The following is a 13447-nucleotide window of genomic DNA, read 5'->3' as shown; positions in this document are numbered from 1 at the left end:
TACCCCAAAGACCACGTACAGATGAAAGTCTTCAGTCTGCCTGCAGGGAGCCGTGTGTGTAACCAAGAAAACCTCTTTCTTGGGCAGTTACCCAAAGTGGTAATTTTGGGATTTGTGGACAACGCAGCATTCAGGGGCAGTTTTACACAAAACCCTTTCAATTTTAAACAGTACAACGTTAACTTTCTGGCTCTCTATGCGGACGGTGAACAAATCCCCACCAAACCGCTTCAACCAGACTTCCAGAATAGACATTGCGTCCTAGAATATTTTAATCTGGTGGAAACATCCAGGAAGCGTCTGAAAGACAAACCACTTCTGGTGGACCGTGAGGAGTATGCGCATGGTTACACATTGTTTGCTTTCAACCTCAGCCCCGACGACGAGTGCACAGGTCATTATTCACTTATCAAAACGGGTAATCTGAGAGCTGAAATACGCTTCGCACTACCGCTACCCACTACAGTTAACATGGTTGTGTACACGCTGTTCAACAACGTGATAGAGCTTGATATGAGACGTCAAGTCATTTACGACTTCAGCTAAAAAACGCGGGTGGCCACACAACCTACACATAAAGATGAACACCAAACAGCTGGAAGAACGAGACCGCTACACCCGAGACAGTTTTCTAGGCGTGTTCCCCAGTGATGCACTGCCGGTCGAGAGACTGGCGCGGTGCCCTCTGAGTTTAATATTTAGTACTCACCCACACGACCGCCCCTGTGAACACTGGCTCGCTATTTACCTACCCGATGACGACAGAGCAGAATTTTTCGACTCCTACGGATTTTCACCCGAAGCCTTTCCTTTCCCAAGAACATTATTGATTTCTTAAACAGAAATGCTAATTCCATATTTTACAACGAAAGACAATTGCAAGATTCTTTTGTAGTGACCTGCCGACTAAATTGCATCTTTTTTCTATACCATAGATGTAAAGGCTTATCTTTTTAGAACATTTTAGAACTTTATTCTACGAATGCAATCCAGAATGATCGCATGGTTGAAATGTTTCTGAAAAACCGATGACGTGTGAGACGGAGACCCCTGTACCCTTTTGAGCCATTTGAAAATACAAATGTTCAATTATGCGGGTGCAATTTAAAACATGTCATAAATGTTAATCGACTGTCTAAAATAAAAATAATGAAATCGAACCATTTCATTGTCTGTATGGTTGTTATTTAAAAAAGAACATAAAATATGAATTAAAATCAATACAATATTTTTATTATACATATATATTATATAAGGTTATATTGCTCAAGCTTTTTTAATACACATTACATACCAGCCATTTTATTACAAACATTTTTAACGTAACTATATTGCTCACGCTTTTTAATATACATTTCAAGTCGAGTCATTTATCACAAACATACATACCCTCAGATGAGAGAAAAAATGTTACAAAGACAACCATGTGGGTCTAGGTATTAATGATCGTCTCCTTTCTGCGGTTATCTTAGAGACCGGGTCGGGCGTCGACATCTCTTCCTGGTGTTTTAAAGTTTTGACAGATGCTGCACACCCTAGCGGAACAGACTTGAGTTTTTTAAGTAGCTCTCGATTACCAGCGTTGGCTAGCAAGGTGCCCGGCACATTGATTTCGGCCATACCCTCCATAAATACATCCCAACCTTTTGGCTTCTTACAGGCCGCAACTGCTTGCTGCTGCGTGAGAGCCCTCAACGGGTGCCCCCTTGTACACAAATTCTCCTTTTTCATTCCAGGCTATTAACGGTTCATTGCGGGCCATAGTCTTTAACAATATCTCGGCATTTCTCCGGAACCGCTGAGACACGCTGTCCAAAATATACCCAAAGTCAGCGTCGCTCGATGATGGCTGTTGTGGTAACATGAGTGATAGCTCGGCGGGTGCATTTTCGGGTAGTACAACAGTTAAAGACCCCTTTTCGGAAGTCTCCTGGCATACTAAAGTCAAAAACTGTTGTAACACCTGACTGTACAATTTCACTTTTTCATATTCGGCCAGATGTGTGTTCTGAAGGATGTCTCTCATTTCATCATCCAACCGGCGGGTTGTTATTTTTCTTACATCGCTTTCGATGCCGGACCGCTCTCGGAGTCGATCGAGCTGTTTCTGAGGTACAAGGTACATTTTTTCAGCGTGCTCCATTATTCACGTTGTAGAAGCCCCGTAATCAATGGTACTGCAATACTCAACAGGGTCCCGATAAACCCCCCGGACTGGTTCACCAAGAGTCTCTTTCTTTTAAGAGAAAGACCCTTTCTACTCAAAGTCTTTATAAGCTTACACTTTCTCTTCAGGGTCCCAAACTGCTTAGCAGATAACGGTATGTTTCCTTTCAAGGTATTCAAGGAGATTTCAGCTATGGCCTGTACAAGATCATTTGAAGCCCCGCAGAGAATAGCTTTCCGCTGATTGGGGGTGGCTTTTACCAGAAAATGTAAGAGAGTCAGGTTTCTCTGAATGCGTGAAGACATGACGACGGTCCGAATGTGTTTTTCGACTGAGTCTATGGTTGCGAGATCACTGACTTTCAGATTTTTTAAATACATAAGCCATGGGTACATCTGGGGGAAAAAGACCTGTTCGCAAGCGATAGTCATCTGGGGTGTCGGCTTTTAAATCCACCAACAAGTAACTGAAAGGTTTTTTAGTAGTGACATCGAACGCTTCCCAAAAAAATTTGGCTTTACCAGGGTACATCTGCCGGGACAGGGTTGTCATCTGTAGTTTATCTCTAGGGTTTTTAAACAGCACCATGTACTTTGTATTTAACGCTATGGTTCTACTTTTCCATCCTTGACAAAACACATTTTGGACGATATACAGATGCAGCCATTCAAAATACGCGGTACAAACCAGCGGTACGGTAATCTACCCACAAGCCATCGCGGGGCACCGTAGGGCACCGCGGTAAGTGATTGGCTGGCCAAAATGACCGACAGGGGCACTCATGGTGCATTGGTTGGTAGTGAAAAGATTTAATCATTTAATGTCTTTACTGTGCACATTTTAATCCGCTTAGTTTTGAATATTTATATGGAATTTTACCACTAAAGGGAAATTTTAGTAGCTGAGCATAAAAAGAAGAGGAGCATAACGCATCTGAAGGTCATAAAACGATATTAATTTAGGAACATAAACATTACTGTACGTACGTAAACTGTACTGTGTATGGCTGGTCTTGGTAGTTTAAAGAAAAAATACACACCAGTCTTCCATTTCTCCCTAAACATTTTAAGCATGAAAGTTTTATGAAACGGTACCCAAATATGTGATTGCTGTATAGAATGAATTTTAATTTAAACAAATTATTTAACACGAAAATTAAGCTGTTTACATCTTCCGCCTGAGAACAGTCACCCATTGCTACCCAACGCAAAAACACAGCCACTAACTAGCAAAGAGAGGACATTAGCTAGCCAATATGATAAAGAAATAAATGATTATTTTGTTCATTTCTTTTCCACATTTATTTGAACATTTCCATCGATTGTACAAGCACTTGGAAACTGTCCAATCCCTAGTTCATCAGGCATTTTCTTTTACGCTGCGGGCATTCTCCCGGTCTGGCGCCGGTCTGTGTCTTCTAGGATATAATGCCAGCGAACTCTTGTTTTTATGTCCACTATAACAGACAATCTCCTTTGCTTTTAACCGAGCATCTAACCCCTCTGATTGGAGAAAAAAGACGTGCTGGTTTGCTATACATACTGTACCAGGAAGATTTCTTTCTATACGAAACGTGTATTCTAAAAGTTTAAGAAGTCTTATCCATAATAATGTTCACCGCTCTGTCCAGCAAATTAATAATAAACTTTATTTTATATAGCGTTTTAAACGAATAAGTAATTAGATTGCTCATAAACTTAATCGCTTTTTCTACATAAACACAGCGTGATTGCTCTCTGAAAATGCTTTTTCTTTTTATTTAGGCTCAGATTTCAACTATAGATCGTATTATTATAAACTTTCTTGGAAAAATGTCTTTTATGTAAACCATGTTTGCTATTAATTAATTTAGGGCTAGAATATGTTCATTGTCTTCCAATCGAGTCGAGTTGACATTAGAAACTTGCCACGCCCGGACTGTTACACCAACGCATTAGCATGTTAAAGCGATTTCATTGAGGATCCTAGCTTTCTTAACTAGTAAGTACTGTACTTCCTACTTTGAAAATACCTGTGAAACCGGTTTAATTCGTCACAGCCAGCACTCCCGCAGAGAGGGGGGTTGTACTCGTTAATGTCTTAGCACAAAGCAGAAACTTCTTGTATTTTCCGATGACATACAAGTGGAAAGATTACAGATTTTAATAGTCTTTTTTCTGAACCAGGGAAAATATGATCATGTTTCTCTATAACAATAATAAAAAACTTTATTTTACATATCACCTTTAAAAGTGGCATCTCAAAACAATACAGTAGATGTAAACCACAGATTACAAAGTAAAACGCCAGCAGCCATATCACCCTGCAACTCACAACTGGCAACCCACTGAAGCTAAGCAGGTGTGAGCCTGGTCAGTACCTGGATGGGAGACCTCCTGGGAAAAACTAAGGTTGCTGCTGGAAGAGGTGTTAGTGGGGCCAGCAGGGGGTGCTCACCCTGTGGTCCATGTGGGTCCTAATGCCCCAGTATAGTGATGGGGACACTATACTGTAAACAGGCGCCGTCCTTCGGATGAGACATAAAACCGAGGTCCTGACTCTCTGTGGTCATTAAAAATCCCAGGGCGCTTCTCGAAAAGAGTAGGGGTGTAACCCCGGTGTCCTGGCCAAATTTCCAATTGGCCCTTACCAATCATGGCCTCCTAATAATCCCCTTCTATGAATTGGCTACATTACTCTGCTCTCCTCCCCACTGATAGCTGATGTGTGGTGAGCGTTCTGGTGCACTATGGCTGCCGTCGCATCATCCAGGTGGATGATGCACATTGGTGGTGGTGGAGGGGAGTCCCCATTACCTGTAAAGCGCTTTGAGTGGAGTGTCCAGAAAAGCGCTATATAAGTGTAAGCAATTATTATTATTATAATTATAAATACCCAGACAAACGCAGACAAACACATTTTTAATAAGATGCTTTTATTCGTTCATAATCCGACGATCTCAGGAAGACTAATGGGGGTCTGGCTTTTTTTCTGGAAAACCATAACTCTGGTCCAGATTGACTGTCAGCGCTCTGGTCTGACAGTGCTGCTCCAGCAGCGCCAGGTTCTGCAGCAGCCTCTGTTCTGTGGGCGACAGCAGGACCAGGTCGTCTGCAAAGAGCAGGAACTCGATTTCTGTAATTAATGCAGATCAGTAAATCAAGGGACAAAACAGTTATTGCGCCCGGCTCCTCAATGGGCTTTGACGTGCTAATGCGTTGGTTTAACAGTCCGGGTGTGGCAATGTTTTTTATTATTGTTATAGAGAAACATGATCAGATTTTCCCTGGTTCAGAAAAAAAGATCTAAAGTACTGTACTGTATACTAGTTTGTCACTCTTCTCATCCCCTCTTTACTAAATGGCTTTTGAATAGAGTCACATGAAGACAGAGGTGAAACAGCCCTACACAGCCCTGTCGCAGTACACAAATATAATTATATCTTATTAATTTCTTTAGATACGCGATTCTTTTAATACAGTCTTTGCTGTGCTCTAGAGGATCGTTGTGATATTTCGAGCTCTGGTTGAATGATAAATAACGCAGTTTAAATAATTTTCATAGTTAGAAATTATGGAACGCTCTGGTAAAAGCAAGGGAGTTTTTATGTCCGTTGCAGTTTTTTTGCAACATGAATATAATTATATCGTTAATAATTTCTTTAGATATGCGATTCCCTATTATATTCCCTTTTAATCAAATTCTAAAAGTATGCTTGTTGACTCCGGTATCACGTTAGTTAAAGACTTCGATGCTTAAAATGTTTAGGGAGAAATGGAATACTGGTGTGTATGTTTTCTTTAAAGTACCGAGACCAGCCATATACTGTATGTTTAAGTTCCAAAATTAATATCGTTTATGGCCTTCACACGCGTTACAGTACGCTCCTATTCTTTTTATGCTCAGGTACTAAGATTTCCCTTCAGTGGTAAAATTCCATATACATATTCAATACTTAAACGGGCACAGTTAAGACATTAAATATACATATACATACTGTATACAGTACAGTTTGCATACAGTAATATGTTTATGTTCCTAAATCAATCTCTTTTATGAGCATGTGAAAGGCATGGTGAATCGATTCTCAAAAATTACTGTACTTTGCATGATTGGAAACAAATGCGTGATTGCGAAATGCTGTGGTGTTACTTTTACAAAGACGGTCAATGAAAAAAAGAATGTGGACCAGGGTAATACTTTGAGTTTACAGTTTGTCCATGGTCATTCATTATTAATACTATTAGTAATATCTTTGTTAAAGACTTTGATGGCGACAGCTCAAACATGAGAGGTTGAGCTTTATTAGCTCCACCTTGCGGAAATTCCGGATACTATTATTTTGCTTGCGGTATTATAGGAGAATTTATGGTAACTCGCGGTATTTACTGGTAACTTGCGGTAGACTGCATAAAGCGCACCGCAAAATAATGCGGTATCGCCCGCGCATTTTGAATGGCTGCATCTGTACAAGATGCTAAGGTTTCTGTAGTGTATGTATTTGGTAAAAGCTTTTTCTATCTCATTATTTTCACATGCAGGCTCCATCAAATCATCAACTATAATCAAATTTACTCTATCAGGTGGCAGTAGCTGACGTTGGTAGCCCTTCTATAAACTGAATGTCTGGAAATTTCACATGCAACTCAGCGTATAGAGGTTGCCAACAGCTGTAACAACAGACTATGTTTTCGGGTTTACGAGTCATAATGGTATTGCCGTTCTCCAAGAGTTGTTTTATAAAATAACTTTTACCGCAATTCGAGGGTCCGGACAAAATGCATGAAAAAGGGTGTTTTAACCTGACATCCATCGTGTTAATATCCGTAGGGCAAATATGTCAAATTTTCTTGCAGCACCCGCTTGTCGTACACCACGTTCTGGGTTTTCTTTAAGGTCCGGGTCTCAATGCGCCAATCCTTTTTTAACACGCACGATCATCGGCTGTTGAATAGAAATGTGTTTAAATTCCCCGGCACTCACCATAAGGGTTAACGCCATAGTCAAAAACCAAGTCTCGCAGACTCTCAAAGTTAACTTTTTCACAATTGTTCACATTGAGCGTAATACCTTTCACCTTTAAACAGGATTTCCCACCAGACAGCTTGTACCCATACAACTTGGGCCCTGTTGATACAAACTTGGTGATGCATTCGTTTAGTGCCCTGTAACATTTCCCTATCGGTACAACCTTCATTTAACAAACCATACACACTCCCGGCGTAAGTCGATAAGGTGCGCTTTTTTTTTAGCAATTACCCTACTGTACAGAATGGATTTTAATCTTCTGCGGGCACCCCCCTGCATATTCCCCACTAATCGGAGGCTGTCATCGGTGAGAACTTCTGTGTGGCTCTGTAAGAGGTCTAAGATGTGGTTTAAAAAATCGGCAGCATTTAATTCTCCGGGGCGTCTTCTGCGTGAGAACAAGGGTTTGTTAAAACCACCCGAAGACAAACGCAGCTGTACAAAATCATTCGCCCCTATGTTTGGAGAAAGTTCATCCAATACCAAAGTTCATCCAGCCTGTACATACGATGCTATTTTGTCAAAATTAACAAAACGAAATTCTTCATAGTGCTCTGTTGCTCTAAAATTATTATAAGACTGATTATAACTACGTATACGCTCCAGGAAAACTAAGGGGTCTCTATTCTCACCGACACCGTCACCAACCTGATTCACATCATTCATCACAACCGGTTCTTGGTTTTCAAAGTTACTGCCATCCTGTTCTGCTACAGCACCACAGACCGCTAAGTTATTTTCCACCAATGCATTCTCATTGTGTGGTTCGGGATGCCCTTGGGAAATCTGATGCCTCTCTCTGAATCTTTTTCGTCTCAACAAACATGCTTTTGCCAGTTTAATTCTTTTATTAATGTACAAATGCTTGATGTTGGCAAGAGGTCGGTCTTTTAAACACTTTTTAGACTGCATGCTTAGTCATCCCTGGGGAACCATGAAATGGCATTATCAGGTTATGAAATCCTGAGTTTAGAGCGCCATCCTCTTTAGAAATTACGTCTAAGAGGCTAGCAGCGTAAACCTGGATCGGTTTTGAAAACACAGAATGTACACTTGCTAAAGCCGCTCTTAGATGCTCTAAATCTCACTTTTTATCCACCTCGTTAGTGCTCATCGTTGATAGTAACTATGCAATATACCGCACTGAATCTAGCACATCACCAAACACCAAGTCTCTAATTGCGTTATTATTTCTCTCCAAAGGCTTGACATGTTTGGTTTTGGTCAGCGTATTAATGGCCGTCTTCGACGAAATCAGAAAACTACATTAACTAGGATAAAAACGCCACACATGTGGCGTTCTTTACACAAAAGGTTGCGAGAGAATGGAACAAGCTACCCGGTCATGTTGCTGTTGTTACACTGGTTTGCTTTAAGACAGTGATGGCGCTACTGGGACAAGCGGTTAACTGCATATAGACACAAGATGCAGACCAGTCGTTTTTAACTTTAAATATTAAGTCTTAAAGGCTAAGCAGTTTTAAAAATAAGACTTTTTAATACCCCAAAACAGAAAACCACATGAAGTAGGATCTTTCAACAAATTAACATTCTAACAAAAGAAGTAACTGTTGCAAGAAGTGATTCATACCACTTCTTGACCACGCTTAAATTATATTAACCTTTGGTTGCTGATTTAAAACATTTTGAGTTCACTGTTTCAGTTAAAGTCTGGTTTATTTTCTGAAGGTTCGGGTTCTGCATGGAGGGGAAAAATACCATTAGAAAGAGACCTCAACACCCCAAATTACCAAAAATAGAAAACGGTGGGAATTTTTATTAATTAGTTATAGACACCTTTAAATGTGTATGTTAAAATTATGTTTTATAACACGGCACAGACAATTCTAATACCGACCTTTTCTCACAAGCGATCTGGTAATATGCTCCGCAACCTCTGGTATAAAGTGAACTTCTGCCTGAGTCTCCATAAGGTTTTGAGGGGGTATTGTAAAGCACAAACGAGGTTTTTTATACATGTATCTGCTCATTCCCTCACCAGCATCTGTGAAATAGACACACGGGTGTATTGATGTGGAGAAAGTGACCGTGTGTCTTTAAGACGGACATGGCCGTAAAGCATTATTCAAAACATTGTCATAATTACTCACCGGCGTTGCTGTGTATTGGGATTTTTAATGACCACAGAGAGTCAGGACCTCGGTTTTACATCTTATCCGAAGGACGGCGCCTGTTTACAGTATAGTGTCCCCATCACTATACTGGGGCATTAGGACCCACATGGACCACAGGGTGAGCACCCCCTGCTGGCCCCACTAACACCTCTTCCTGCAGCAATCTTAGTTTATCCCAGGAAGTCTCCCATCCAGGTACTCACAAGGCTCATACCTGCTTAACTTCAGTGGGTTGCCAGTTGTGATTTGCAGGGTGATATGGCTGCTGGCTGTTGTAATTTTGTTGTAATTTTATCTCAAAATAAGCCAAATATACACACCTGAAAAATGTTGGAAATCCTTGTCTTCGTCTATCAAACCGTGTAGTGTTGTCAGAAAATAAGGCGTCTTCAGACTGTTGAATTTGATCGGTGTGATCCATTCTGACAAGTTAGTTGATAACACGAGACTGATAGACTTGGAACCCAGCCAGCAGTTCAGATGTTACGCCACGTGTTCTTATACCCCCTCCCCCGATAAACATCCTCTTCCAAGAAACACATTTCCCATATGTTTCCCCCTAAATCCTTTAACCTTAGGTATCATGGGGTGTGCACGTGTTGGGCTGTAGAAATTATTTGAAGAAACCTTTTTAGAAAACGTTTTAGAAAGGACCGTTATAATGTTAAAATCTATATTATTTTAAGACATACATCTGTGTCTGTCTAAATTTCATAGCTGTTAAAACTTGGTGAAAATGTGCCCAAGTCACCCGGTGTCTTTGATTGATTCAGCAACAGACCTTTGAGAATATTATTAAGAAAAATGTTTTTTTATTTACGGTATCGCTATAAGAAAATGTATCTATTCTTTATAGCGACGTGTTCACAAACCATCCTTGACGTTTATTGTCACTGTTGTACCTGCTTAAAATTTAAAACTTTTATGAACTTTCGCTATGAGGTCAATTTTAGCGCCCCCCACCCCGCTGACCATCCACATACCTCCCCCAGGACTCTGGATGTCTAATTGACCGCCTGTTTGCCAGATAAAACCATACATTGTCTCTGCATTCCAGAGCCTTTAACTGTCGTGACACTGACCCCCACATGACTCCCAAAGATCTCTATTAAATTATTTTATAACTTTAAGACCAGTCCGTTAGAATATAAAGAACAACACCACATCATTTGTGTCAAACTTTTGAAAAGCTGTCGTGAATGTGTTATTAAAAATAAGCTAAATGTGCCTTATTACATTATTTTAAAACTTTAAAATCAAGCCACGTGTGTTAAAAAAATTATTTTCTGCGCAAACATATCGTTTGTTGCATGTTAATACTTTTAAAGACTTTTACATGCACGGTGCATGGAAATTCATTTCAAACTTTTGAAAAGCTGTCGCGAATGTGTTATTAAAAATAAGCTAAATGTGTCTTATTACATTATTTTTAAAACTTTAAGACCAGACGAAGATGGCTTCATTGTGTGGAGAAACATTGGGTTCCTCTGCTCTACAAAGTGAAGAGGTAGGCTGCTAAAATATTTTTTCTGATCGTGGAATTGTTGTTTCGATCGGTGCTTAGCGTATGTCATTTTAATACTTGGTCTTCTTTTTAGCAAAACCCGACCCCGCCCTCTGCGACGTGTGACAGCGGCTGTTGTGTGAGTTCGGATGGGGAATCTGGTGTGGAAGAACCGCCAGGGAGTGGTGATGAAACGTCGCTACAAATGGTAAATATTAACGAAAAACCCTAACACAAAAGAGGCGTTAAATGATAGATATTTTAGGTACAAAGCATGTATATTTATTTTGTTAAGCCTTCCTTTTCTTTTTCCTTTAATAGATTAACAAAGAGGTCGACGCATCAATCTTCAAACTACCATCGCTCTTGAATGTTTAGTGTCTATGCTTGTGTGTTCGTCAAAATATTAATAATGATGATGCTCAACCAGGTTTAGCTAGCAATGTCCCTAATGAGCCCGATGTTATGGCCCAGATTGTGAAAGCAGTATTTTATTGCATCTTCAAACACTGTTTAAAGGGGTTTTGGTTGATGAATGCCTGGCCTTTTTGATTGACCACCCCGGTCAACAGAGTCACACATTTGAAGATGTGACGTTTGCCGAGTTAGAGATTTATAAGTCTCTCAGTTTAGCCCGAATTTTATTGGCTGTTCTGTAAATCGCCAGGTGTCTGGGTTCATACACCATTACAAATGATGCTGAGTGGAGCATAAAACACTTGTTGAAAAATATAATTGAGGACCGCTCGCCATACGAGCATGTACACTTGAACAGCAAGATGAAAAATTAGTAGACGTGACTTTTGATGCATTGCAAAAGAAACATTATTCTTATTTTTACAGACGCCCAAAAAAAAAGATCTATGTAAAATGTGAAATACACGCCATGTGAATAGAGCTTTCACTTTGTTTTACAGACCCGGTTGTGCCATCGTCCGAAGAATGAAGAATTTCGAATGTATACGTCTGAATTCAAAGAGAAAACAAAGAGTGCTTTACTAACTTCTTTCTACAAAGCTTGATATGAAAAACAAAGAGTCGAATGCTAATGTCCTTAAATTTGTTAAAGAGATAGATGTGTATGTCAAGAACATGAGTGAAATTATTGAGGATCTGATGTTTTCAGATCAGAAACGGACGCCTGGTGGCTTCTGCAGTGTGTATTCCAAAATACAATGTGTTTTGCATAGAACCTGTGGTAACACCATCCTACTGATTATGCAGGCAAATTTTTTTTCTCTGCTAGATCGAATCGCCCAATGCTGCTCGCATGGTTTTAGGCATGGGAAGCGGAAGGGCATTATGAATGCTTTTTCAGATGCCTCAAAGTTCCTAAGCAATGTTGGGGTGGTATTTTTGTGTACCGAACTAATTTTCCGCACCAACATTTAATTGTTGATTGCAAACAGGAGCCTGTAACGTGTGTGTACTGCGATGTTTCTGTGTTTGAAAACCTACTGTTGAAATAAAGTGGTTCACATTTCACATGCTGTTTGTCCTGCGAGTTCTTTCCGGGTTCTTTCCGTGAGACTCGGTCACTGTGTGTGTGTGAGTGCTTACACGCCCTTGATGTTTTTTGAGACTTGCTGTCAGGGTCAACCACTCGGCCACCCGTCCGTGGCTGGTGCTGCTCACACTCCGGATCTCGCGGCCCTCACCAGACTCCCCACGCCGCCGTAACTCCCCAATTCCCTAGGGTTATAATAGAGCACGCTTAACCCCGCGGCAGACATGGTCGCCTTCCAACCCTAATACTCGCTTTCATACACTTATTTATAAATTGAGGGATGTGGTGGCCGGGGCTTTTGGACCCTGAGGCTCAGGCCCGACCGGCGGGGGAAGGCGGGACATCCACACCCTTAACGACGTACCATTGGCTCCTGAGGGGGCGGAACATCCGACCATAACAACACACCCTTGGATGGCATGGGGGCGGCACATCCGCCCACCGTGGACTCCCAGTGGGTGAAAAAGGGGGCGTGGCACCTGTCAAAAAAGTTTGACGAAAGGTGTCGCTTTATACTACTTGCAGGGTCTTAGAGCTGCCTTGGGGACCTTCGGATGGAACGAGGGTTATTTGATGTGAGTGAGAGAATGTGCTCAGGCTAAGTGGATAATTGATAAAGGCAGGTGAAAAAGCTTTTAACAAGGAGTTTGCAGGGAAAATAGGAAACTGCCTAGGAAACAGCAGCGAAAAGTAAAATTGTTCGCCTTGAGGCTAATACTCCCAGTTGTCTTCCCAAAGGCAGCAGAGGGGACAAGTCAATGGATGCCAATAAGGAGGCAGCAGGAGTGGATCAGAAATAAAAGGAGAGATCCCACATGCACAAAATGCAACAGGGGAAATAAATCTCTGCTCATTCACTGAGGAAGTGTTGTTGATGCTAGCTAACTCGATATCAGAGCAGTGAGGTAAGCAGAGATAAAGCCTTAAATAGTCTGCTCCTGATAATTGAATTGTTGGCTGCCTGATTGAAGAAAGGACAGCTGCCTGGAAATGCATTCCAGCTGAGTTTTTCATTGGTTCAGATCAGGACTAAGACTTTGTGCAAATGTGCTGGTTGTCAGTCGCAATGTCAGGATGCAGTCTGGGTGTAACATAGGGCAATTTGAAAAGATGTAGGTATTGTAAAT

The 13447-nt window shown here is 41.0% G+C and overlaps 1 long non-coding RNA gene across 1 annotated transcript; it reads left to right on the top strand.

Moving 5' to 3' along the window:
* Positions 1-10756: 10756 nt before the first annotated feature.
* LOC148677874 (uncharacterized) lies at positions 10757-12298 on the top strand. The gene is made up of 3 exons (XR_015937424.1): positions 10757-10816; positions 10908-11021; positions 11731-12298. It is a non-coding gene; the product is annotated as an uncharacterized LOC148677874 (long non-coding RNA).
* The last annotated feature ends 1149 nt before the right edge of the window (positions 12299-13447 follow it).

The sequence above is a fragment of the Lepisosteus platostomus genome, chromosome 1 (genome assembly GCF_059453375.1).
Source record: "Lepisosteus platostomus isolate fLepPlt1 chromosome 1, fLepPlt1.hap1, whole genome shotgun sequence".
NCBI classification, from domain to species: domain Eukaryota; kingdom Metazoa; phylum Chordata; class Actinopteri; order Semionotiformes; family Lepisosteidae; genus Lepisosteus; species Lepisosteus platostomus.
Note: the sequence above shows the minus strand (reverse complement) of the source record. Positions and strands in the feature narration are given on the sequence as shown.